This window comes from Leopardus geoffroyi, chromosome B3, assembly GCF_018350155.1.
Source record: "Leopardus geoffroyi isolate Oge1 chromosome B3, O.geoffroyi_Oge1_pat1.0, whole genome shotgun sequence".
Lineage (NCBI taxonomy): Eukaryota > Metazoa > Chordata > Mammalia > Carnivora > Felidae > Leopardus > Leopardus geoffroyi.
In genome coordinates, this window is record NC_059337.1 from 15,001,073 (window position 1) to 15,024,071 (window position 22,999).

Sequence of the window (22,999 nt, forward strand, 5' to 3'; positions counted from 1 at the left end):
TAAGCACTCAATAAATGTTAGCTGTTATTATCACGAGGCACATCAGATCTCCTCCGTGGGGCATCTCAGTCTCTGGCACACATTTATCCCAGACCAATCACCGCATAGCTGGGGTCCCCAAGATCCCTACCCCTGCCCCCTCTGAGCCCTGGAGTCACAGCCCTCCACCCTAACACGCCTGCGGAAAACGTGAGGCCTCTGTGGTTCTTCCCCCCAGGGTGTTTGTCCGGGCCTGGGCCACTGAAGCCTGGAGCAAACGTTGCACTCTGCCTCGGTCAGCGCGGGGGCTGGGGAATTTCGGTTAGATAAGAGCATCCTGGGACAGGGGGTGGTGGTTCATCGTTTCAAAACAATAAAAAAAAGGGGGGGGACCCTTCGGTGAGGAAGAGAGACAAGAGAGAAACAGAAAGTGCGTGGGGGTGGGGATCAGGGACAGGCGAAGGCAGGCGTGCCAATCGTAGATGAGTCAGAAGCAGCGGCATGACACCTTTTTCTTCCAGAAACAATTATTTGAGTAGGCTTTTAATCGCCAGGCCGAAGGGAATGAGCTGTCCGAGACAGCGCCACCAAATACATGGGCCACGCCGGGAAGCCGGGTTTTAGTGTTTGACCTCCAACAAATAGAAGCCCGTCTTCCTGATTCCTCTGATTATCAGCAGTACTAAAAATACTGTTTTTGTTATTTTGCAAACGACGTTTCAGAGGGCCCTTGGAGCCGGGCAGGAGCCACGCCCAGGACCGCGATCACCTGCTGCGCAAGCCGCCGGGACTTGGTCCCCCTCCTCTCCTCTGCCCTCCCCCACCCCCCAGGCTGGTGGCTATTCTCGGATGTGGACCCCTTTAAAAATGACAAATGTCTTGTCAATACAGACCATCCATCCTCTCTTGCTTTCTCATCATTTTTCGGCGTGAGGAGGGACCCAGGCGCAGGCCCGGCGGCGCGTGTCACGCGGCCTGCATTGTACCGTAATCGCCAAAACCTTGGCCTAATTTGCAGCTAATATATCTCGAGCGAAGGAGTCGGCCGAGAAATCAGTGGCCCAAGGAGCTAGATTTAAGCTTTGTTGGGATCGGAAATTAAGGGACTGCAAGGGGGATGTGATTCATATTATTCTCCCCTCTCCCCCTCCCACACACGACCATACGTCTCTCCGCTCGGCCTGCAGGGACGCGGCCCTTATCTCTCCGCGGCCTGTGTCCCTGTCGCTTGCTTGTCTCGCTCCGGACCACTGTGTCTGGGGCGCCCTCCGCCTGGTTTCTCCTCGCCCCCGGGAGGAGGCGCTGGTGTCCGGGTCGGCCTCTGGTCCCTCCCAGCCGGCGTCCCGGAGCCCCCATTCACAAAGCCCGGCTTGGAGGAGGCGACACCACACACACACACACACACACACACACACACACGCACGCACACACACCCCGAAGAGGGGAGTTTGATCTTGTCTCATTGGCGTCTCGGGCCTGAAAGGAAAATCGTTTGGGTAAACAGCCAAGCTTCCAGGCTTAACGCCCGGCTGCCGCCCCCGCCCCTCCGCCCCCTCCCGCCTCCCCCACTCCCCTTCCACCCCACCCGCCACCCACACTCCGCTCCGCAGCCGGGCCCCGAGCGAGCTCCGCGCGCCCGGGCGGGAGCCGAGGGCTCCCCGGGTTCAAAGGGCCGCAGCCCCGAGGGAATGCCCTCCTCGCTGTGCCCCGAGGGGCAGAAGCGGACCGCAGGGCGGTGGGACCGGCCCGGGCCACGGTAGGAACCGCGAAACCTCCCGCTTCCCTAAGTAGACCTCGTCCCGGGGGAGGGCGCCGGGGAGTTCGGAGCCCGCAGGGACCTTTTCGCCAAGACCCAAGCGGAGGCCGAGCCCGAGCCCGGGCCGCAGGCTGCGCCTCGGCGCTCCGCCCCGGCCACGGCGGGGCACCCTGGGCCCACCAGGCTGTCGCAGGCGTGTGGACACGTGTGGCCCGGCCACGGGCGGGGGCGGTGAGCCTCTGCTGGCCGCGCTGAGCTCCGCACCCCCTTGGGTGATTACCGGGTTCCCACCTCCCGCGGCTCCAGGAAAAAGCCTTTAATCAGATATTAAGCGTTTTCCGAAGTTTGATTCTTTCCAAAGGACAGTTTTTCAGCTAACTGGCTGTAAACATAATTAATAGTTATTAACATGCAAAAAAAAAAAAAAAAAAAAAAAAAACCTCTGTGGTGTTTGAAAGGATATTGGTCTCTCTCTAGCTCACACTCTCAAGCCTGGAGAGAACATTGAATTCGGAAAATATCCTGATTAGATTATTAGACCTGATTCTGTGATGCTTCCCCTCCCCCCTCCTCTAATGAAATTCCTCTCTTCTCCCTTCCTGTCTCTCTCCTGTTCTCGCTCTCTCTTTCTCCTCCCAGTCTCAATCTCGCTCTAATCCAGGAGTCATTAGCAACACCCTCTGGCTACATGTTTTGCATCAGTGAAACATTGTGACATAGTTGTAATACAAACTCTGAGCCTTACACTGCATCTCGCGGTAGGAAGTGTAATAGCAATAAAAACCATTTTTCATCTCCAGGCATTATTCAGTACAAAAAAAAAAAAAACAAAACCCAGAAAATCTGAATGTGAGCAGGGGTGGAGGGAGAGAGAAATGAAGGGAAGGAGAAGAAGAAGGGAGGGAAGGAAAGAGAGAAAGAGAGAGAGAAAGGAGCAAACCTTTCTAATTTAGAGACTCCCCTTCTGAAGCATTTCATTTACTGATGCTTCTCCTCCCTTCTGTTTTTGTCCCTGCCCCTCACCCTTGTCCCTCAGTGGATCCCAGGACCCACCCTGCAAGTACCTCTTAGCTCCCAGGATCTCTCAACACCTTCCTCCGCCCGGAGGTAGCATCCCTCCAGACAGGAAGACCCCAAGACTCCCAGAGGCCAGGCCACCCCTCCTCCGCTGGCCAGAGTGAGAGATCCCCATTCAAGTCCTGCTAAGAAATTAGGGCCTCTTTCCTGTGTGGTCCCTTTTAGGAATCCTTCCTAGCCCGATGGGGAAGGACAAACAACCAGGAAAACAACCTGGCTTCCCCCTCCCCCCCCCCCCCCCCCCCCCCCCCCCCCCCCCGCACAGCCCTGTAGTTTCTGAGCAGGGCCGAAAGTACTGGTCACAGTGAGAGACCGGAGCACCCCCTGTGAACTTAGGGAGACCGAAGATTCAAGAAAGGGTCTCTATGTTGGATTTGCTCAGGCAGGAAAATGCGGGGGCTTACGCACCAACCACATCACGTTCTCCTCCACCCCATGGGCCCCAGTTCCGCCATCATTATATGTGCGATCCACTGAGTTCCTTAAAACAAAAACCAAAAGAAACTTGTGGTGGAAACTGCGTTAGAAAAAGGACCGTACGCCCCCCCCCCCCCGAAAACAAAGAAACCACACAAATGCTCTCAGCACCACCAGATACATGTCCTACTTTTAACACCGCGTTTGGAATCTTCGCAGAAAAAAACAAACAAAAAAAAAACTTGTTTCGTGAAATTTGTGTTTTACTTATCCCTTCTGTCTCTGGGATGGTGCACTTTGAAAACAAGTCGAAGCAAAGCCTCACTATATTCAGCGAATTAATTTTGCTGTATATTTTTTAGTCGTGAGGGTTTAAGAGCCGGGCGAGCCTCTTAAGTTTTCAGCTGGAGGAAATAGGGTCCAATGCAGTATAATCTGTGCTTCTCGCTGGTTCTGCTTTCACCTGCCGACAGGTGTATATGTTTAAGGGCTGCATTCTGTGATGATTTTGTCAGCAGGGCCGAAGGCCGTGGGATATGAGGTTTGGTAGGCTGGCCACTGGCATGGCATGGAAAAGTCCCTCTTATGTCCGACTGGCCAGAATGAGTGAATTTGGGGGGACTTACAATTGGGAAGGGAAGGCTTCATAGGCCTCATTGGAGATATTTGCACTGGCCTCAGCTGACTGGCCCGAGCTCGGCGGCCCGAACCCATGGGCCTCCAAGAAAACATCTCTCATTTAGTTTATCTTTCGTATCAAAGCAGTCACAGCTTGGACTTGGTGAAATTAGACCTATTTTTTTTTTCTCTTTCTCCTGCTATTTTCCCTTCACCCCAATGCAGACATTGTGCGATACGTCGGTCACAGATAATGGGTTTTAACCGATGGGAAGAAGGCCTGTGCGTTTCGGCTTCTCGTAAGGTTTTGACGAAGGAAAAAAGTCCGGTGACGGTCAAGTTAGGCTGCAGAAGGCTGGGAACATGGCCATGCCATTCCAGTTTCCGCAGCGAGGTGGCGCTCCAGGGTACGGCAGCGCACCCAGCCGGCGGCCGCCGAGCGCGCCGACCGCGTTCCCGCAGCGACGCAGCGGCCGCGGAGCCGGGTTCGCGCCGGTCCCTGTCGCCTCTGCACCCGAAGTCGGAGAGCGCTCAGCCCCCTCTGGGCCGATCGGTCCGCAGGGCGGGCGAAGGCTTGAGGCCACGACCGGGGAAGACGGGCGGCGGCGGCGGCGAGCCGCGACCCCGGCCGGGGCCGGTGCACACTCCCGGCGCTGTTGCTCCGGGGAATCTGCGAAGTTCGCGTTCGCGGTGGCACCCGGGCGGGGCCGACGCCAGGGTGCGGGGACCTCGGAGGCTCCGGGATCCGCGCGTCGGGCTTCAGCCTCCGCCGGGTTTGCGGGGAGGCCCGCGCTCCACACACCAGAGCGTCGCCCACCTCCTCCACCCCCAGGGTCGGCAGACTTGGCTGTTTCTTTCTCTTTTCTTGTTTTAAGAAAAAATAAAGGAAAGAACATCGTATGCGCTCGCTATTGCTTTGTCCTCCAAAGTAGGCAGTTTTTCTGTTTAATAGGTTTTTCTTTTTCTTTCCTGTAATTTTCCTTTCCTTCTCTTTTCGTTCCTTATTTTTTCCCCCTCTTCCTTCCTTTGTTTTCTGTTTTCTTAATTTTCTTTTCTTTTCTTAACCTACTTCTAAGAGATGGTTCTGAGTGAGTGGGTGGGAAAGAGAGAGAAGGGTCTGAGTGGCACGAGCCCTAGAGGACTCAGCGTTGGCAAATGGCAGCAAAATTGAAGAAGAAACTATTTCGATTTATTGAACGCACTTGCGTCCTAGCGATTTCGTTTCCACACTTCTGCCTTCCCTGGGTATCTCACAAGCTCTAGGTCAACGCTGACCCGGAGGAAATGCCTTTCACCCGGTCACACTCCACCTGTGGTTGTCGGAGCGGGGAGGGGGGGGGGGGCTTCCCAAACATTTTTGCAACAATGATAGGAATAATAATAGTAACAGTAAAAATGAACAGCCTTTCCACTCTGCATGAAATCCTTCCTGGGTTTGCAGCATCGAGCGGCTGTTAGCCTGGGCCCTCTTTCCAGCAGTTGGTTGCACTGGAACGCCCTGACCCAGGAGCCGCCACCCTTCCCAGTGGCCTCGGGTGCCCGGCCTGGGCCACGGTGGCCGCTGGCAAGCTTTGCTGAACCTGCACCCTATCGCTTCCTACCAGCTGTGCTGCTGCTTTTAGCCGGTTTCTGGCCAACCTCACTTTCCTTGAAGTTATCTAGCGTAAATGCAAGAATTTTCGGCCCAATTGAGAAGTCTACAGAAACTCCGGCGGGTCAGGTCATTAGGAATGTGAACGTAGTGACCAAGAATTATAAACATGATCTAAAAGTCTCTTCCAATTCATTTCTTCAAGTATTTATTTGAGTTAAGTGATGAAAAGTGACAGTTGTGAAATAGACAGCTTTTAAAAGTAATGAAGTCAGATGAGGCTTTAACCTGTCGATTGCTATAAATCAACTTCGAAAAAGACGAATGAAGAATATTATTTGGGCGCCTAACAGCCAACATTTGCTGTGCGGGTTGCGGGCCCTGGAGTCCGCCTGCGGGGGACTTCCGGAGTGGCAGATCCCCGGGTCCCTGCGTTGGGAGCCAGCCCGAGTGAGACCCACGCTGTCTGCAGCGACATTTTGTGGTGGGCGGGTCTCCATTTCCGCTGAGACTTCGGCCACGGATCTGGCCCACCGTAGTGTGTCTGGACAGTCATCAGCACAGTTGGAAATTCAGGGGACTGAATGCCACAATGTAGATGGGCGCTCAGCCCAGCTCCCCAGCTGGCTGAGGGTCTCCTCTTCTTGATCCAACTGCGTGGGGAAGGGCCAGGGCCTGAAAGACCCTTACTCTTTGGAAATGGTGGTGACTGAGGTGGGGGAGGAAGGGGAGGAAGATGAGCAGGAAATTATATTTCCTTGAGGCCCTGACGGGGGGGGGGGGGGGCGCTTTGGGCTCTCAGTGACATCAACGGGCCCTAATCTGGGAGGGAGCTCCAGGACAGAGGGGGACTGGGGCAGGCAGTTGAAGGTCTCCTAATGGGGGAGAAGGTTCTCAATTCTGCACCTGCGGGGGTCAGAGACCAGATATGGTTTCTGGAGGGTGAACTGGTGGGGTGTTTTAAATAAATTTTAAACACTTTCTTGTAGATCACATTTCCCCACCACTGCAAGGTGGGTCACAGCCAGACTCGGGGCACTGCCCTCTTCCCAGTGACTTCAACCCTTGTCCCCATCCCATCCCAAGTCTGAGCGAGGAAAACACGCCCCGGGGTGCCTGGCCTTCTGGGTCTGTTGCTCGCTCTTTCTCCCAACCCTTCCCCGAGGTGGGGAGGACACAGATGCTCCCCTCTCTCTCTTTTATCGCCCTGCGTCGTTGCTTCTAGGTCAAGTCGGTCACCTAGCGACCTCCCCAGACTGCTGGACCACCAGCAACAGGTTCTGGTGTACTTCCTCACTGACTCTTCCACCCGTTTCCCTCTCATTTCTGGGTCAGGTGGGTGGAGACGGAGCACCTCTCGCCCTCTTCCCGCTTGACCAGCGAGTGCAACCCTCCAGAGGCGAGGAGGCGGCGCCCGCATCTTTGGGCAAGTTGCCTGGCTGGGTGGCTCTAAGGACCATCGGTGGCCCCGCATTCTCCTAGCTCAAAATTCCCAGACTGTTGACTGGTGGCAGCAACTCAGAGGACCCTCTGAGGATAAGATCCAAGAGAAAATATAGGGGGGAAGTGGGGGGGTAGGGAGTGAAGTGGACCACGCCCTCCCCTGGGACAGTCCCTAACCTCTTGGGGGCAGGCTGGGCTGGTGGCTCCATTCGGGGCCCCACCCTGGCCTACGACGCCTCCTCGCTGCTGGGGGGCCTGGTGCCGACCTTGAGCAACATCCCCTCCCCCCCGCCCTCAGGTCCGATTTCCTTTTTTTTTTTTGGAGACCCGAACGTGGGAAAGGAGGCTCCCGCTCTATCTGCGCCCAACTTGCCCTCCGGGTCAGCTGGGGCTGGAACCTGCCCGCCCGAGACTCTGCAGCAGGCTGCGCGGCCACCGCCCCCGCCCGCCCCGCTGGCGCCAGGGTGCCCGGAGTCCCAGGCTGGGGCGCCGAGGGCGCAGGGGCCTCCAGGACCCGCCTGGGTGGAGGGTGGGGAGGAGGGACGGCAACTTCTAGCTTCCGGCGGGGCGGTGGTGGTGGTGGTGGGGGTGGCGGCGGGGGGTGGGGGGGGGAACTCTTCGGAGGAGGCCGGTGGAAACTCCTCCTCCACTCCGCCCCGAGGCAGCCGGGACTCGGCTGGCGGCGCGTCTCCGCCCGCCCGAGCGTTTCCATAAATCAGGCCGCTGGCAGGCTGCTAATTAGCTCAGGCCGAAAAGAATAGGAAGAGGGAGAGTCCAGTAGTGCTCGGCGGGGTGGGGGTGGGAGCGCCGTAGGTGGGAGATCAGAATTGCCCCAGGACCGGCGGGCGACTGCCTGGGGCACCGCAGCAGCCCCCCGCGGAGGCCACCGCAGATCGCTTTCCCTCAGCCGGGGCCTCCGAGCTGGGGCCTCCCGATCACACGCCTCCCGCGCTGCGCGCACCCGGGTGTTGGACCCGGCCCGCCCACCCACGCCGAGGCCCCCTCTCCCACTCGCTGAGCGAGCCCGGCGTTAATTAACTCTCCCCTCGCCCCCTGCAATATCGGAAGACTTTCAAAACTCATCCCCAAGTGTTTCCTCTTTAAGCCTGAAGCCTGCGCTTGGAAACAACCGCCAGGAAAAGAGGGAGCTGGGTCTGGAAGGAGGGTCGGTCACCTCAAGGCTCCGGGGTAACAGGGCTCCCCCCAAGGACTGCGGGTTGTAGGCGGGGAGGCTGTAACCCCACACCTCCTCCCCCAGTGAAAAAAGGCAAGACGGGTCAATCAAGATCAGAAATAACCCTAAAGTCGGATTATTGATTTCCATGTAAATCCGGAGCAGAGGACGCGGCGAGTGAGAGCGATTTCTGTTTATTTTCTTTCCGTTCCTCCCCCACCCTTCTCTCAGCCCGCCGGGTTTGGCGCCCCTCCCAGTCCTCTCCGCCCTCCGCCGGGAAGGGACTCTGCGATGACATCACCGCGGAGACCCGCGGCCTCCCCGCCCCCGGCCCCGGGACCCCGGAGCGGAGATTGACAGGTGTCGCTCGCAAGGACAATGCCTTCCAGGTGTCACCGTCACAGTCTCATCCCTCCTAACCCGCCCTCTCTGCCCCCCTTCCCTTCCAACGCTCCTAGCCGCCCCACCCCCCTTTTCTTCTCCGAGGGAAGCTCTCTCGTCCCCCCCCCCGCCCCCCAGCTCCGCGCATCTGGGTCCCGGGTCTAGATATGCGGGCAGTGGGCCGGCGTGGAAGGGCAGGGATGGCGGAGACTCGGCTTGCTGACTGCCGCAGGGCGGCTCGGAGATCCCAGAGCCGCGGGAAGGGTCCACGCGGCCGTAGCCCGAGAGTGGGCAAAGAGGGAACGGGCGTGTGTTTTTAAGGAACCAGCGCGGTCTCTGGACTTCCTGCCTTCCCTCTGCACCCGCTCCCCCCCACCCCGCACACCCACACACATAATATAACAGACGCTAAAATAATCCTGCCATCTGGCAAATCCCAAATTTGGCGACCAAGCTCCTAAAGCAACGGCGAGGTGTCATCCCGGGAGTAGGTGGCTGGTCCTGTCCCGCTCTCCCGAGCGGGGACAAGGGCATCGAGCTCTGCCCGCACCTGCCCCCACCGCGGCCGGACCTCGTCCTCCCCCCCCCCCATCCTTGCTCTGACCCTGGCGACTTTGTGGCGCTTTCCTCCCGATCTGGGCAGCGGCTCTGGGGAGTGGGGGGAGGTCGGGGGGTCGGGAATGGGGGTGCAAGAGTTGGGGGGGCTTCCGCTCCAGTTTCCACCAAAATTGCTCAATGAGCTAAAACCCAAATTCGCCTTCATTATGTAACACCGAATGTAATTTATAGCCGGGCGGCCTGTCGGCGGCGATTTAGATCATTTGGTGCTAAGGATCACACTTATTAGATTTCTTTAAAGCCGATGGGGTTTTCTTTTTCTTTTTCTCTCTTTCTCTCTCTCTCTCTCACTCTTTCTCTTTCTTTCTTTCTTTCTTTTTTAAGGAGGGTATTTGTACTAAATTGCCCAGTGCTGGTGTGATAACTGTCAAAAGTTTGACATCAAAGGAGCTAATATTATTCAGTTACCAGAGAAGCTGTCTGTCTAAATAAGAATATCTTAATTACTGCATCACAAAGGTAGGAAAGGGGTCGGATCTGAAAACGGCAGAGGCATTCAGCCGCTCCTTTTGATGCGCTATCTACGTTAGACCGATGCGCCGCTCCTAATCAGGCCTAGTCCGATTTCCTTTCCTCTCCCTGTCGGTCCTCTGAACTTTATAACTATATGTAAACACGTTGTCAGTGGGGACCTAATCTTCTCGGGTTCTTATTAGAAGAAATTTCCATCCTCTCTCGTTCTAGATTAGGCAGTGGAGTCCGCTCCGTCAATGAAGGGACTAAGGTTTCGTGGACAATAATGTGGCAATTGTTGATGGTTTGTGACCCATAAAATGTGGAGGTGACTGTTCTGGCTTTGGTATGTAATTATGCAAAACACTTTCCATAAAGACTTGCCATTCGATCTAATGGCAGTCCCTGCGGTCTATTTCAAAAAGGGAGGGTCTATGTACAGAGAGAGAAAAGTAACATTTGTTTTAACACAGGTTTTATGGGGGGGGGGGGGGGATGGATAAATACAAACACATCGCAACGCCGCCCAAAGTATTTTTTGGAGTCAAATTAAAATAATTACGAAGGGGTTTAATAAGTTAATCATAGCAACACGGCCCATCCAAACACAGAGGGAGGGGTGTTCAGGCTGTAGCTCACCACCTCCCAGCCCGGAACTGTCCTCGAGGGTGGCGATTTACCTTCTGCTTGTGCAGGGGTGGGGTGCGGCTGTGTCTCAGCTCAGTCCACCTAGGTGCCCCTCTGGGATCCGAAGCCTCAGTGGGGGGCTGAAATGGGGGGGGGATGGGCGATGTCATCCACCCCCAAATCTCGTCTGTGGAGTTATTTGACAGAGGGCACTTGTAACAAAGCAGCTCTCTCTGAAGAAGCGCCCCCCCTTTCCCTCTAGTGCCCCCAGGGCCCCAGGATTTAGGGATCCCCAGAAAGGCAGCTCGGAGGGAGTGCCAGGGCTCGGAGGGAGTGCCAGGCAGTGCCTGACCGGTTTGGGTGAGGAGTCTCAACCCCGAGCCCACGCTCAGAGACGTCCGCAGCCCAGCGGGGCCGACTCCCAGCTGCTAGAGCACCTTTGCCAAGCACCCGAGGTTTTATTTTATGTGTGTGGTTTTTGAAATACAACATAAAGAATTTTCAAAGGCCTGAGGAGGAAAGGTGGAATGAGAAGGGTCATCATCACCGGTCCTGACCCAGCTCCGGCCGCCAGTTAATACAAGCATTTCTCTGCCACTTCCAGGGCCCCCATCCTGCCTGGATCCACATCCCCCCAGAACTGCCCTGCCACCAGCTCGGAGGCCTCACCGCCCACTACACAGCGACACTGCAGTGTGAGCCCCGCAGAGGCAGGCGACAGGGGATTTTTCAAGGGGGAAATGATTAAAAGCCAGAATCATCTAAATATCAAAGTGACACATGGGAGACCTGGAAAAAATATTTAAGCTAATGAAAAGCAAATAAAGAAGGAGGCACCGAGGCTGGGAAATTAAATATTATGTTTAAGATGGCGCTTTTGTGTGGGCTTGAAGATTTCCGATTCATGTACACATAATAAACACTCAGGTTTGTCATCTGGAGGTGCAAATCTGAAAGATATTCCAACAAATAAAGTGCTGGCAGAGAGAGGAATAAAGAGATCGGCGCCTGTCAGGGGTCAGGCAGCCTGAGATTGCTTCTAGAGATCTTTTGAAAATTTCACACGATTGAAGGCTTAGGGGCTTCACTACGCTCGCATTTCAAACTCAGATCAGTGGGATCACAATCAAAAATAGAGGTCTGGAAAATTGTGATGCAGAGATGGCCACGGGCTGCAGGACCTCTCTCACGAGTGCTCTCTCGCGCGCGCTCTCTCTCTCTCTCTCCCTCTCTCTCTCTCTCCCTCTCTCTTTCTTCTCTTCAAGACAGATACTCTGACATGGGCTGTGATCCTTTGGATGACAGTTGTCAGAAAAGAAAGAGAAAATTGCATCTTGTCTCGTAACTTCCTTCCAGTCAAAAGGAATTTAGGGTCTTATGTCCAAGAAAAGAGGGAAAAATTATTCTTTGCTAGCTCGCATAGGACCATAGCTCAAGAGTTTGGGTTTTCCTAATTAGTGATCTACTCCTGGACTTTTAGATCTGGTTTGCTAACACGATTTCTCATTTAGCGTGTTTTCCTGCAGCACACTGAAATTTCTTACCACTGGCAATTTATGCAAGTTCAGGTATGTAGACAGGAGTATACACTTACACGCACACGTATGCACACACAACTTTAATCACTAAACCCAGAGATTGGCCTGGTTGCCTCTTATTTGGTGAGAGTTAATGCTCACTCATATTTCGCGCCCCCCCCCCAAGATGTCAGCACTTTCTGGTTCAAACAGGACACAGAAAAATCAATTGTCTCTGTGATTGATCCACCAGGGGAAAGAAAATAAAAGGAACTGGTGGGAAGGGCAGTTCTATGAGAACAGACCAAAGTAAGGAATTTGAAATGGGACCAGGCTGAGCAGAAGAAGAAGAAGAAGAAAAAAAAAAAAATACTGGTTAGACAGCTAGGGCTGGAGAACACGTTGGGGACAACCAGAAGCAATGAATGTCAACTTTGCCAAAATAGGAATCCTCTCCAATTAGCTTCTACTGGTTTGGGGAACTTTAGGAGGAGTAAAACAAGGGGCTAATTTATCATCACTGCCAACTCTAATTTTTAGCTGGCTATCTTAGATAAGAAGTTATTTGGGGGAAACCATCTGAATTATAGTTGGGTTTCATTTCCTCTGAGACCAAGAGGAGCACAAGTGAGTTTCCTAAGAACTTCCCTTAAGTGCAGGTTTTAGGAGCTCTCTCTTGAGGAGGGACCCCCCCCCTCCCGGGGGGGAAGAGGCCGGTGTAAAGAAGGACTCCTGTTTTCCCGAATTACCGACTTAAACCGTTAATAACGTGTGTTCTTTAACAGGTGGGCAGAAACGGAAAAGTTCCATAAGAGTTGCGCTAACTGGTTTCACAAGTTCAAATCCGTGACTCCTCCCGCGTCTGGAGTTTGGGGCAGCGGCTGCGGGAGCCCCAGGTTTGAGGCGCGGCGGGAGGACCCCAGAGGCCGCCGGGCGGTGGGACAGGCCCCAGCCCCTGCAGCTTTGCTGCGCCGGGCGGAGAGGGAGCGAGAACGCGGCCGCAGGCGCCCTGGGTTTGGTGATTCTGGAAGCAAGGTGGAGAAAAGTGGAGCGTGCGTGCCCCTCGAGTCCTATACTTCGAGCTTTCGCAGACACCCGAGGAGCCAATTCCGACCGCAGAACTGGAGGCCCTGTGTCTGAAGGGCGGCCTCTACCCTCAAAATCGGCCTCTCGGTTCCCCGCCCCCCAGAATCACAGTACCGGAAGAGCGAGCAGGTTCCAAGTAGAACTTTAAAAAGCTCGAGCAGAGCTGCAAACGGAGGGGAGCTTTCTCTTTGCAGAAGGGCCACCCGCAGGGCTCTAAGTCTCGCTCCCGGTCGCCCATCAAGGACCAAGCCCTCCCAGCCGGGCTTTAAAAGCGAGCTTTCGTGCAGCGAATTCTATGGGGCCTTTCCTGGCACCCCGGAGAAGCTCACGGAGTGCAAAAGGGGCCGGCAAGGATAAGCAGAAGGAAGGAAGCCGGGAGACTGAGGAAGGGACCCCCCCCCCCCGGGGCCGGAGGGGGCTGCGTGTGCTCGGAGCCGGAGCCCGAGCCGCGCCCGGGCCCCAGCGGGGAGGCGGCGCACGCGGGCCAGGGTTCGGTCGCCATCGACGCCACCGCGGGCGTGCTCAGGGCCCGGGATTTCCCCCAAGCAGGCCGGAGCGGGGGTCCAGGCTGCTCCGCTGGAAAGTGGGAGGTCTTGGGGTAACTCTCCCTGCAGAATGCAGACCCGGCCGGTGCCTCCGTGAAAAACACCAAGAACGAAGCGGTCGTGAGGGCTGCCCGCTTGGCCCGCAGCAGAGGGGTTTCCTCAGACCAGGAAGGGAGGCGAAACCCGCGAAACTCGACCCCTCCTGCAACCGCTTAACCGGGAACTCCAGGGGCGGGGACAAGCGTGACAACTCCAAATCACAGGCTGCCGGTGACCTCTGGTTATGTTGATGGCTCCCTGTTTCCTACCATCGCCGGCCCTGGGAGCGGAGGACAGGCGAGGAACCTTCCTCTAGCCGTTCCATTCTCGCCTTAGGAGAAAAAAAGAAAGAAAGAAAAAAAGGTCAGGGCCGGGCCCAGCGGAGAATTGTAAACTGGAGGTCAGAGGCTTCACGGGGCTGGAGAGGAACCCGCGCCTCTAGGTTTTAAAGCAAACAAAGCCAAAAACAACCCAAACACGTCTGGCTGTGCATGGCCCAGAGCCCAGTGCGTCCAGGGCAGAGCGCGCGCCGAGCACCCTGCTCCGGGATCATTTCGGTCCAAACTCGGGGCTGGGGCCCGCGCGCCACGGCCTCGGCTCGCCTCGACTCAGGAGACCCTGTGTGCACCCTTCTTTGCAGCTGCCGAGCCCCTGCGGCCAGGACGGCTCTGGGAGGGGCGGGGAGGGGGCAGCGCCCAGGCCAGGGAAGGCGTGGGGTCAGGTGGAAAGCTCAGGGGCACTGGTGGCAGGGAGGCCACCGCCGGGACCCCATCCCAACCTCTGTATCTCGCGCTCTGCCCTCTCCGGGAGTAAAGCACTAAAACATCCCCGGGTCTAGCGAGTGCTGGCTAGGGAGAAGCGGCGCCACCGGAGGCGTCTTCCGGCTGCGTTAACACTGGCGCGGAAAACCGAGCGTTTCCACGTCGGAAACATCCCGTCGCTGCTGGGGGAGGCCCGCCCCGCGGGGCGGCGAGAAAGCGCTCGAATTCCCACGTAGCCATCTTGGCCTTTTCTGAAATGAGGTTTTAAACAACTAATCATGAAACTAAAAACTCCAGGCGAGCCAACGCGTTTCTTCCCGTTTTGATACGACATCCACTAAATAAACATGCGCTTTTGGGCCATCTCCTCCCCAGCTTCAAAGGAGCGAATGTTAATTTTGCCTTCATCTAAATGATTGCGGAGGCTGCCTGGTGAGGGCCTCTCCCCCTCCTCCAACCCTCCCTCCAGATTTTAACGTGTGGAGTAATGATTTACCACTGTCCTGGAGAGCAAGCAGCTCGTCCCGACCTCGTCCCCACCCCCCAACACCTTACTTCATTTTTGTTGATATTCTTAATTTCACGGAACGCTATTTAGAGTTTAGCATGAACTGCACGTGCCGTGACACCAATGGCGAACGTGTCTGTTCTCTCCAATGAACTCCCAAGTGCGGGCCCCCTAGGAGCAGACCCGACCTCTCCTTGGGTGCCTGCGGACCACGTCACATGGGCTTCGGTGGACACCATGCCCTGGGACGAGGCTCTCTAGCCGAAGCCCGGCCACGGACCCAGGCGCACCTAGGTGGCCACATTCCCAGGCGACTTTGCCACCGGGGACTACAGCTCTATTCCTTGGGGGCCGCGGCTATGGCGGTGGAAGGAAAGGAGAGGAACTTCCGGAGATCTTTTTGAGCCACGTCCAGCTTTTAGGATCCGGTGCAAATTTCTCAGTGTGTTTCTATCCAGATAGACAAAGCTCTTTGGAGTTAATTAACCAGAGGTCCAGCTACAATTAATAGAGAGCGAGGAAAAGACGGAAAGGGGGGGGGGATTTGTAGGAGGAGCGGAAAATAAAATAAGTAACGTCCGTTTGGCCACATTCCTTTGCACTGCTCGGTCGCAGTTAGTTACCGACTTTCCAGCTGCGAGGACGATGTGCGCCATTGGCTGTAATTGAATTGCTGTTGTAACACCTTTCAGGTGGACGGCAAAGCGTTTCAAAAAAGTTGTGCGCGCGGCCTGCGGCTGCCTGGCCTCTCCCTGCCGCGGCCGGCCGGCCGCCCAGCAGGCAGAGCGGCCACACCGGGATTGGGGACACAGGGCTCGAGGCGCCCCCGGGCGGAGCTCGGAGAAACCTGGTCCCTGGCGAATCCATCCCGGGCGGTGGACGTCCCTACCCTGGCTGATACTCTGGGGAAGCCGGGCACCCCGAGTGGGCTGGAACTCGGAGCGGAGACTGAATAAGGTTATGAGGTCAGGATCAGGACTTGCAGACACCGGGAAAGTCAATGCGCGGTCGGGAGTGAACTCCGCTCTAGGAAGGCCTTTGCCCTCACCGTTCCACTGGATTTGAATTCGCAGGGCTCGGTGCGGCGGCTCCAGGTGGTTCGGGAGCGCCACCCCCTCCCCCCTCCTCCCCCCAGCCTTGGCCTGGCCTCTCCAGGTACCGACTCGCCCCGAGGAGGTAGGAAGGTTTCCCGCCCCGGGGCTAGAAGCCAAAGGTTGGAGCCTGATGCTGAAACGCCCCCTCGTGTGCTCCGCCTACCCAGCTCGGTCTCTGATGGTGCTCCCTAGCCTCGGGTTTCTGCCTTGAGGGCCTGGGCAGAACGTTCGAGGCAGCAAGATTCGTCACCTCCTTCTCTCGGGAAGCCTCTGGCCTCCTTCTTGGGCTTGTGGAACTTACCCTCACCCTTCCTGCCCTCGGGCACGACTCCCCTACCCCGCAAGTGTCCTCGTTGTGACCGCAGGGCCAATGCTTTTCTCTGTCACCTCTCACTCCGCGCTCGCCCCTCGCGCGGGCTCCACGCGGCTTTCTAGGCACAAAGAACAAGATTGAGAATCGTACGACGCTCCCCCCAACACACACACACACACCGCCCCCCAGCCTGGACCCCCTCCCCCCCCCCCCGCGGCCTTCAGCGCACCGTCTGCGCCGCTGTTACCAGAAGAGCAGCAGGTTGAAAGAAGTAGGGGAGAGGGTAGGGCAATCTCCGGACCCACTGCCCTGAGTTAAGATCCCCATGGCCCGTTTAAAGGCTGGGAAAAGGGAACAAGTACTAGAGGCGGGAGGGTGCCTCACAGGCCCTGGGAGGCCACCCGAGTGAGGCTGAGCCCAGGACCCTGGGCCCACAGGGTACCCCGCGGACCTGACCATTCTGTCTCGGACACGCAGGTCAGCCAGAGAAGGCTAAGACATTCGCAGCCACGCCGGGCTCCCCTCTCGGTCCAGCGCTGTGCGGGGCAGAAGTCAGTTAGGCTCGAAAGAACTGTCCAGGGGAGGTCGAGGTTGAAACCAGAGGGCAGAACAGGCGAGAAGGATCCACCATTGGGTTTGGCCCCGCGAGGCCCGGTGGGAAAGCCTTATGGCCTTTGTTTGGGGCTCACCTAACCGATGTCTGTGCGCAAGGTGGGGGTGGTGACAGGAAGACAAGGGGCTGGGAAACTTGGCATCCACCACACGCGTCACTGGGACCCCAACCCGTCCTTTCTTTTCCTGGGGGAACTTCCGCTTCCCCCGGGGCTTGCTAGACCTTATTGGCCTTGGGAACCCAAAAGTCTATTGCTCTTGGAGGCTTCCAGCAAGGCGAGCTGACGCCTCTCCTCTCCTCCCCCGCAACGACCCCCACCGCCTACATCTCCTTTTCTTCGCAACCGAGTTCTTTTCCTTTCCTGCGTGATCAGGAGATGACGGGTGCAGGGTTCCCGGCCCCTGGTCCTCGTGGCCTCCTGCAACATCGGAGCAGGTTTGAGATGGAGGAGCTGGGGAACTCGGTATTATCGGCAAGAACTTGGGAACGCGGCCTCCCTCCGCGTTGGGGGTAGATTCCTTCAAGGCTCAGTTGAGGACGGAAGAGCAGGACCCAGTCCGCATCTGGCCCCAATTTTCTCTGCTCGGAACCCTCCTCCCCCTCTGCCTGCTCTTGGATTTGCAGCCCAGCGTCCCCTAGATCGACAGTCCCGCGCTTGCCTCGCTCCGCATCATGGTGAGAGCAAGGAGACACCCAGGGGAGGCAGGGCTTCCGAACACGTTAGGGCCTCAAGGGCAAAAGCCTCGTTCTTCTCACCCCGGATCGGGAGCGAGACCTGGGTGGGTCTGGTCAACAAGAGACGCTTCTCACCCGGAATGGCAGCCAACGCTGGACTTGGAACTCGGGCTTCGGCTGCGGCCCTTTTCCCCCCGTTTCCCCTCTTCCACCGCCCAGTCCTGATGAAATCCACACGCGCTTTTGACCCCGCCTCCCATCTCTAAACTTTGCCCAGCAGTGGTTTTCACGGGGTGTTAACCTTCCTGCAACAACTTTGTCCACAGCTAGAAAGATTCTCTGGGAAAGACGTGGAGAAAAATAGAAATAAAGGGTCAGAAATACATTCTGGAGCCCTGCAGGTGGCTAAGCCTGTTACTTGTAGTTATGTCTTTATACCCTCACACACCCCTGAGACATAGGTACTACAATGGCCTCCTATTTTTTTTTTTTTTTTTTTTTCCCTGCTGGGGAAAGGAAGCTTCAGGGAGGTTGAGAGCCCTGACCAAGCTTAGCCAGCTAGCAGAGACCTGGATGGAACCAGCGAGATCCTACTGGAGGCCAGCTTCTGTCCTAACCCGCACTCAGGAGAGAAATCTGTGCACTTGGAGAGCAAAATGGAGCCTCTCTCTGGGACCAAGCAGTGGCCTTGCTTGGCGATCTGACCACCCCCCCCCCATTGCAGAGCCAGTGAGGGGCTTCAGTGCCTGAACCCCTCAGCTGAGGTCAGGGATTCCCCTCCATGCTTCTAGGGCTGAGAGCCATGACTTTGCACTTTCCGTATTTTATTTTTTTAAGTTTATTGATTTATTTTGAGAGAATGAGAAGATCATCATTCCTTTCTGAGGTCCCACGAAAAGAGCGCTTGCCTTTGGATGTAAGGGGTGGGGGTGGAAGGAGGAAAAAAAGAAAAGAGAGCACCTGTACTACGAGGCAACGCTTGTGCAGATTTATTCTGGAGATGGGTGCGGCTTGGTGCGAGGCACGTAACACAATTTGTAGCCCCAAAGCAACATTTCAAACACCCCAACATGCTCCCCGTTATGACGGGGAGAGACACTGATGTAAACACACAAAGGAGAGCTTCCCTTTTACTAAAAAGTCCCATTTCCTCACGGGACCCCAGAACAACGTTCTCAGGGTGGAACAGAGAGCTGTCCCCTTGTGTCACCGGAAGGACCTGTCTGCAGGTGTTAATGGAGAGACATAATAGCGAGGAGGACGTCTCCCCCCTTTTTTCTCATCTACCTCCGTGCTGTCTTCACAGACTTACGTAGTAGCAATGATAGAGAGCCATGAACTATCTTACCAAATTGGGACGGGTGGTATTTGACCTCACCATTTTTCTTTACTTTTTAAGCTGTTCCTTCTTCACCATTCTCACAAGGGTGGTTTCTTAGCTAAGCAAGTTCACGTTCCATAAATTTAAGAAAATACCCTCCTTATTAGAACCCCCCTCCCTGTATGATTCTCTGTAATTATGTATTTGCATTCTCTGTAAATATATATTTCTTTTTTTTTTATAATTTTTTTTCAACGTTTTATTATTTATTTTTGGGACAGAGAGAGACAGAGCATGAACGGGGGAGGGCCAGAGAGAGAGGGAGACACAGAATCGGAAACAGGCTCCAGGCTCTGAGCCATCAGCCCAGAGCCTGATGCGGGGCTCGAACTCATGGACCGCGAGATCGTGACCTGGCTGAAGTCGGACGCTTAACCCACTGCGCCACCCAGGCGCCCCATGTAAATATATATTTCTATATATTTCTATATATATTGCTATTTGCTTCCTTTAAGTAAATATACGAACATATATGTTACATATTATTGGATAAGTAATATAAAAGCAAGCAAACAAATAACAAATGAGATCTATGGCTGTTGTCCTGATGGTAACCACGTAGACCTACATATGGCAGGTGGAAGCAACGAGACTCTATGAGGATAATTCTATCTGTAGCCTATCATTTCCAATGTTAATACCTGTCGCATCAGGTGTTAACTTTTATCTGAAGGACCCCTCAGCTGTGTGAGCCAGACAGGTTCCCACTTCACTTATTTATGTCAGATACCTTAACTCTGGCAACAAACATAGGACGCCATTCGTTATACTATCTCCATACTGTCGATGTGGGTACCAAGGCAGAGAGAGGTCACCTAGTAGGCCCAAGGTCATACACAGCTAGTCAGCGGCAGAGGCAAGATTAGAACCAAGATTCTTTCATCACAGGGTTTCTGCTAATAAAATCAGTAGCACCAAGTTATCCATTTTGGCTATATGCAAAAGCGTTCCTGGATTATAGAATCTATTCTTTTTTTTTTTTTAAGTTTATGTATTTATTGAGAGAGAGAGAGAGAGAGAGAGCAGGAGAGAGAGAATCCCAAGCAGGCTCCGTGGGGTCCTCACAGAGCCTGAACCGGGACTCGAACACAGGAACCGTGAGATCACGACCTGAGCCAAAATCAAGAGCTTAACCAACTGAGCCACCCAGAGGCCCCTCAGAATCTATCCTTTTGGGGGGATGGGTGGATCAAAGGATGGGCAATGTGACTTTAACTCTATTTCTCCTTCCCCCAGTTGTCTCCATTTTCCATTCCGTGATCGTCTTCAAAATCATTACTTCCTTAAGAGATCTAAATGCCTTTCCTTGTCTTAGGTGCAATGCCACATGTGTAGGTCTCTACAGACATTCGGATGGTTGGTTGCTTTTTTTGTTTTTGTTTTTTTTTTTTGGTTTTGTTTTGTTTTCTGTTTTACTGACTGCTTGGGATCATTTTCTCACCTGTGAGAAGAACCTTTGCCTGTTGGTCAGAGGCAGGGCGTGACTGCTCCTGACAACCCTGCTAGGACATTGTCCTTGAGGGGTGGGACCTGTCTGGATGCTGAGATGCTAAGGGGGCCAAAGCCTTGTCCCCAGGGAAACCGGAGCAGGATCCTTCGGCCACAGCCCACTGACTCACGCTAGAGGTGCCAACCTTGGTTCACGGAAATAAGACAGCCCCAGTTTTTTTCTGCTTACCCTCTTTGGCTGATCAGTGGGGACTGGAAGGCAGCTGACAGTGCAGGTGTTCAGCCAAACAGGAAGGAGAATCCAAAGCAAAACTACCTGGTGATTCAGATTCAAATCTGGTAACCTGGTTCAAGCTAAAGTTACATCTCCATAAGACGAAGGCATCTCCAGAAGACCAAGCAGCTAATATATTGTTTAAATTATTTTATGGTTTATTTATTCACCCTGAGAGAGACAGAGACAGCACAATTGGGGAAAGGGCAGAGAGAAGGAGAGACAGAGAACCCCAAGCAGGCTCCAAGCTGCCAGCACAGAGCCTGATATGGGGCTCGAACTCATGAAGCCAGGAGATCATGACCTGAGCCGAAAACCAAGAGTCAGACACTTAACCGACCGAGCCACCCAAGGGCACCGAAGCATCTAATATTTTCAAGGCCACTGTAGAATCAATGTACCTAGGTAGTCGTTATTATGTTGGTTCAAAACAGCAGAATGACAGATAGCATTCAGATCTCCAGTTTGTCGGAGGGAATCATCCACGTGTGTGTTACTCCTCTGGAGGGAGGTGGTTAGCTTGGGTCAGTCAGTCCTAGAGGGACACCGATGGTCAGAATTGGCTGTGTCTACTGGCTATACCCCAGGCCTATCCTGCATTTAAAGCTCCCTGGCTTGGCAAGTGGGTCCTGGGACGCAGTAGAAGTGTGGGTGGGGCCATGGGTATATAACGTGGGGAATACAGAACCTAGTAGAAGGGGAAGGAATGGTTATTTTCCTGCTCTTCAGGGAATCTTTCTCACTTATGCATGCATTTAACATCTGCCTGTTGAGTAGGTAAGATGTTCCCAGCCTGGGGTGACTGAGTAGCTCAGTTGGTGAAGCATCTGACTTCGGCTCAGGTCACGATCTCATAGTTTGGGGGTTCGAGCCCCACACCGGGCTCTCTGCTGTCGGTGCAGAGCCCTTTGGGATCCTCTGTCCCCCTGTCTCTCTGCCCCTCCCCCTCTCGTGCTCTCTCTTTCTCTCTCTCAAAAAGAAGTAAACATTTAAAAAAAAAAAAATGTTTCCAGCCTAGAGCAACGTACATGTGGACACAAAGATTAGGAAGTCACGGGCCCTGGCCTCAAGGAATTTTCAAGTTTGCAGGGACGGGTAAGAAAATGTAACCTACTGATTCTGACAATGGATACAAAGAGTTTTGGAAGCGTGAAAGACAGAGCGGTCCCTCCTGCCACAGAAAACTACCTGGGCGAGACCTCATAGTGGAGACGATCTCACCTGGGACTCAGAAGCCGCAGCAGGTGCGGCAGAACAAGGGTGGGGACAAGAGAGAGACATTGGTGGCGCAGAGTACAGGTGGAGAAGGTCAGATCGGGTTCTTCTTTCTTGGGGTAACAGTCAAAGGCAATGCTCCTTGGCTTATCGGGGGCTTGTGTAAAGGAGCTGTGGGTTTCGCATACAGCGTGTCTTCTGCCCGTCTGTCCTTTTCATGGAGGGGAGGAGGTAGGCGAGACTGTTTCGCAAAGGAAGGAGTTTCTTTTTAGTCCAGCTGATGAGCCACATTTAGATTTCCTTCTAGAGGGAATAAATGCAGCTCCTTGTGTCCTGAGCGTTCACTGAAGGTTTAAGACAGCGAGAAGGACGCATACGAGTAGACCAAGTTGTGGAAACGTCAGAGGAGATGAGCATATTGAGCGCTGTGGCAAAAAAGAAAAAACAAATACCCACCAGAATGTATTCCTCCTGACTGCAAGTGTGCCAAAAAGTACTGGTACCAATTGGCTTCCTCTTCGGGGCTCGCGCTTCTATCAGAGCAGATGAAACACGATGCTTTGGTGAGTTTTATGTGTCTGTCTCTCCCTTGGAGGCTGGGAGCTTAGCTGATTCACTTCTGTTCTCAGCCCCTGGCACAGTGCCAGGCGCATAAGACGAGCTCAGTACATTCTGAAGTCGAAGAATACTGGTTTTTCATTTGTGTTCGTGAGAGGTGGGGTATCTGAAATGTTGTCTTCGGCTCATCATTTGGAGTTTTCACCTGTGATTGCACAGAGTGATCGCAACGCAAACCGGTTCTTATAAAACTAGTCTTTATTGACGGCGGGGACTGGCCTGCGGAAGTGAAGGGTAAAAGCACCGTAGATATTAAACTGTGTCCTCTTGCCTTGACCTTGGGCAGTCACCTCCAAGAAACTCAAGACCCGCAAGTTTGAAAAACACTGGGCTGGAGGCTTCAAATCGATGTTCAATTTTTTGCCTTAGTTACTTCTCAGCATGACAGAAAGGCTCAACCGTGCTCTCTTTCTTGGTCTTTGTGCCATTCAGAGCTACAGTGAAGTCTCATATGACCAAAACTCGCTTGGGTGTGCATGTTTTGTTGTTGTTTGTCGTTTTATGTGTTGTCTGTACCTTGGCCAAGATACTTTCTCAATTAGGCTCAACTGTGGTTCTTCCTGTGGCTTCCTTATAACTTTGGGTGACCCGAGGAATGCCAATAATCTGGATTCTTAAAAGTTAGTACCTTATGGCCACTTGCCCAGGGAAAGGGCAAGATCTATGTGGGAGGACAGAGTAATCTAAGATGTTTTGATGCCCTTTTTTGTACCACTGTTCTGCGTTAACGTTCTCTAACATAGGCACCAATTAGATCTTGGAAACAAGCATGAAGAA

At 54.4% G+C, this 22,999-nt stretch overlaps 1 long non-coding RNA gene across 2 annotated transcripts in view; it reads left to right on the forward strand.

Annotated features, from left to right (window-relative positions):
* The first annotated feature begins 804 nt into the window (after positions 1 to 804).
* Positions 805 to 22,999, forward strand: part of LOC123582538 — an 86,345-nt gene continuing 64,150 nt past the window's right edge. The window contains exon 1 of one of the 2 annotated variants that reach the window (XR_006704448.1): positions 805 to 1,735. This is a non-coding gene — a long non-coding RNA (uncharacterized LOC123582538). The remainder of the gene's footprint in view (positions 1,736 to 22,999) is intronic. The other variant, XR_006704447.1, reaches the window with a different exon arrangement.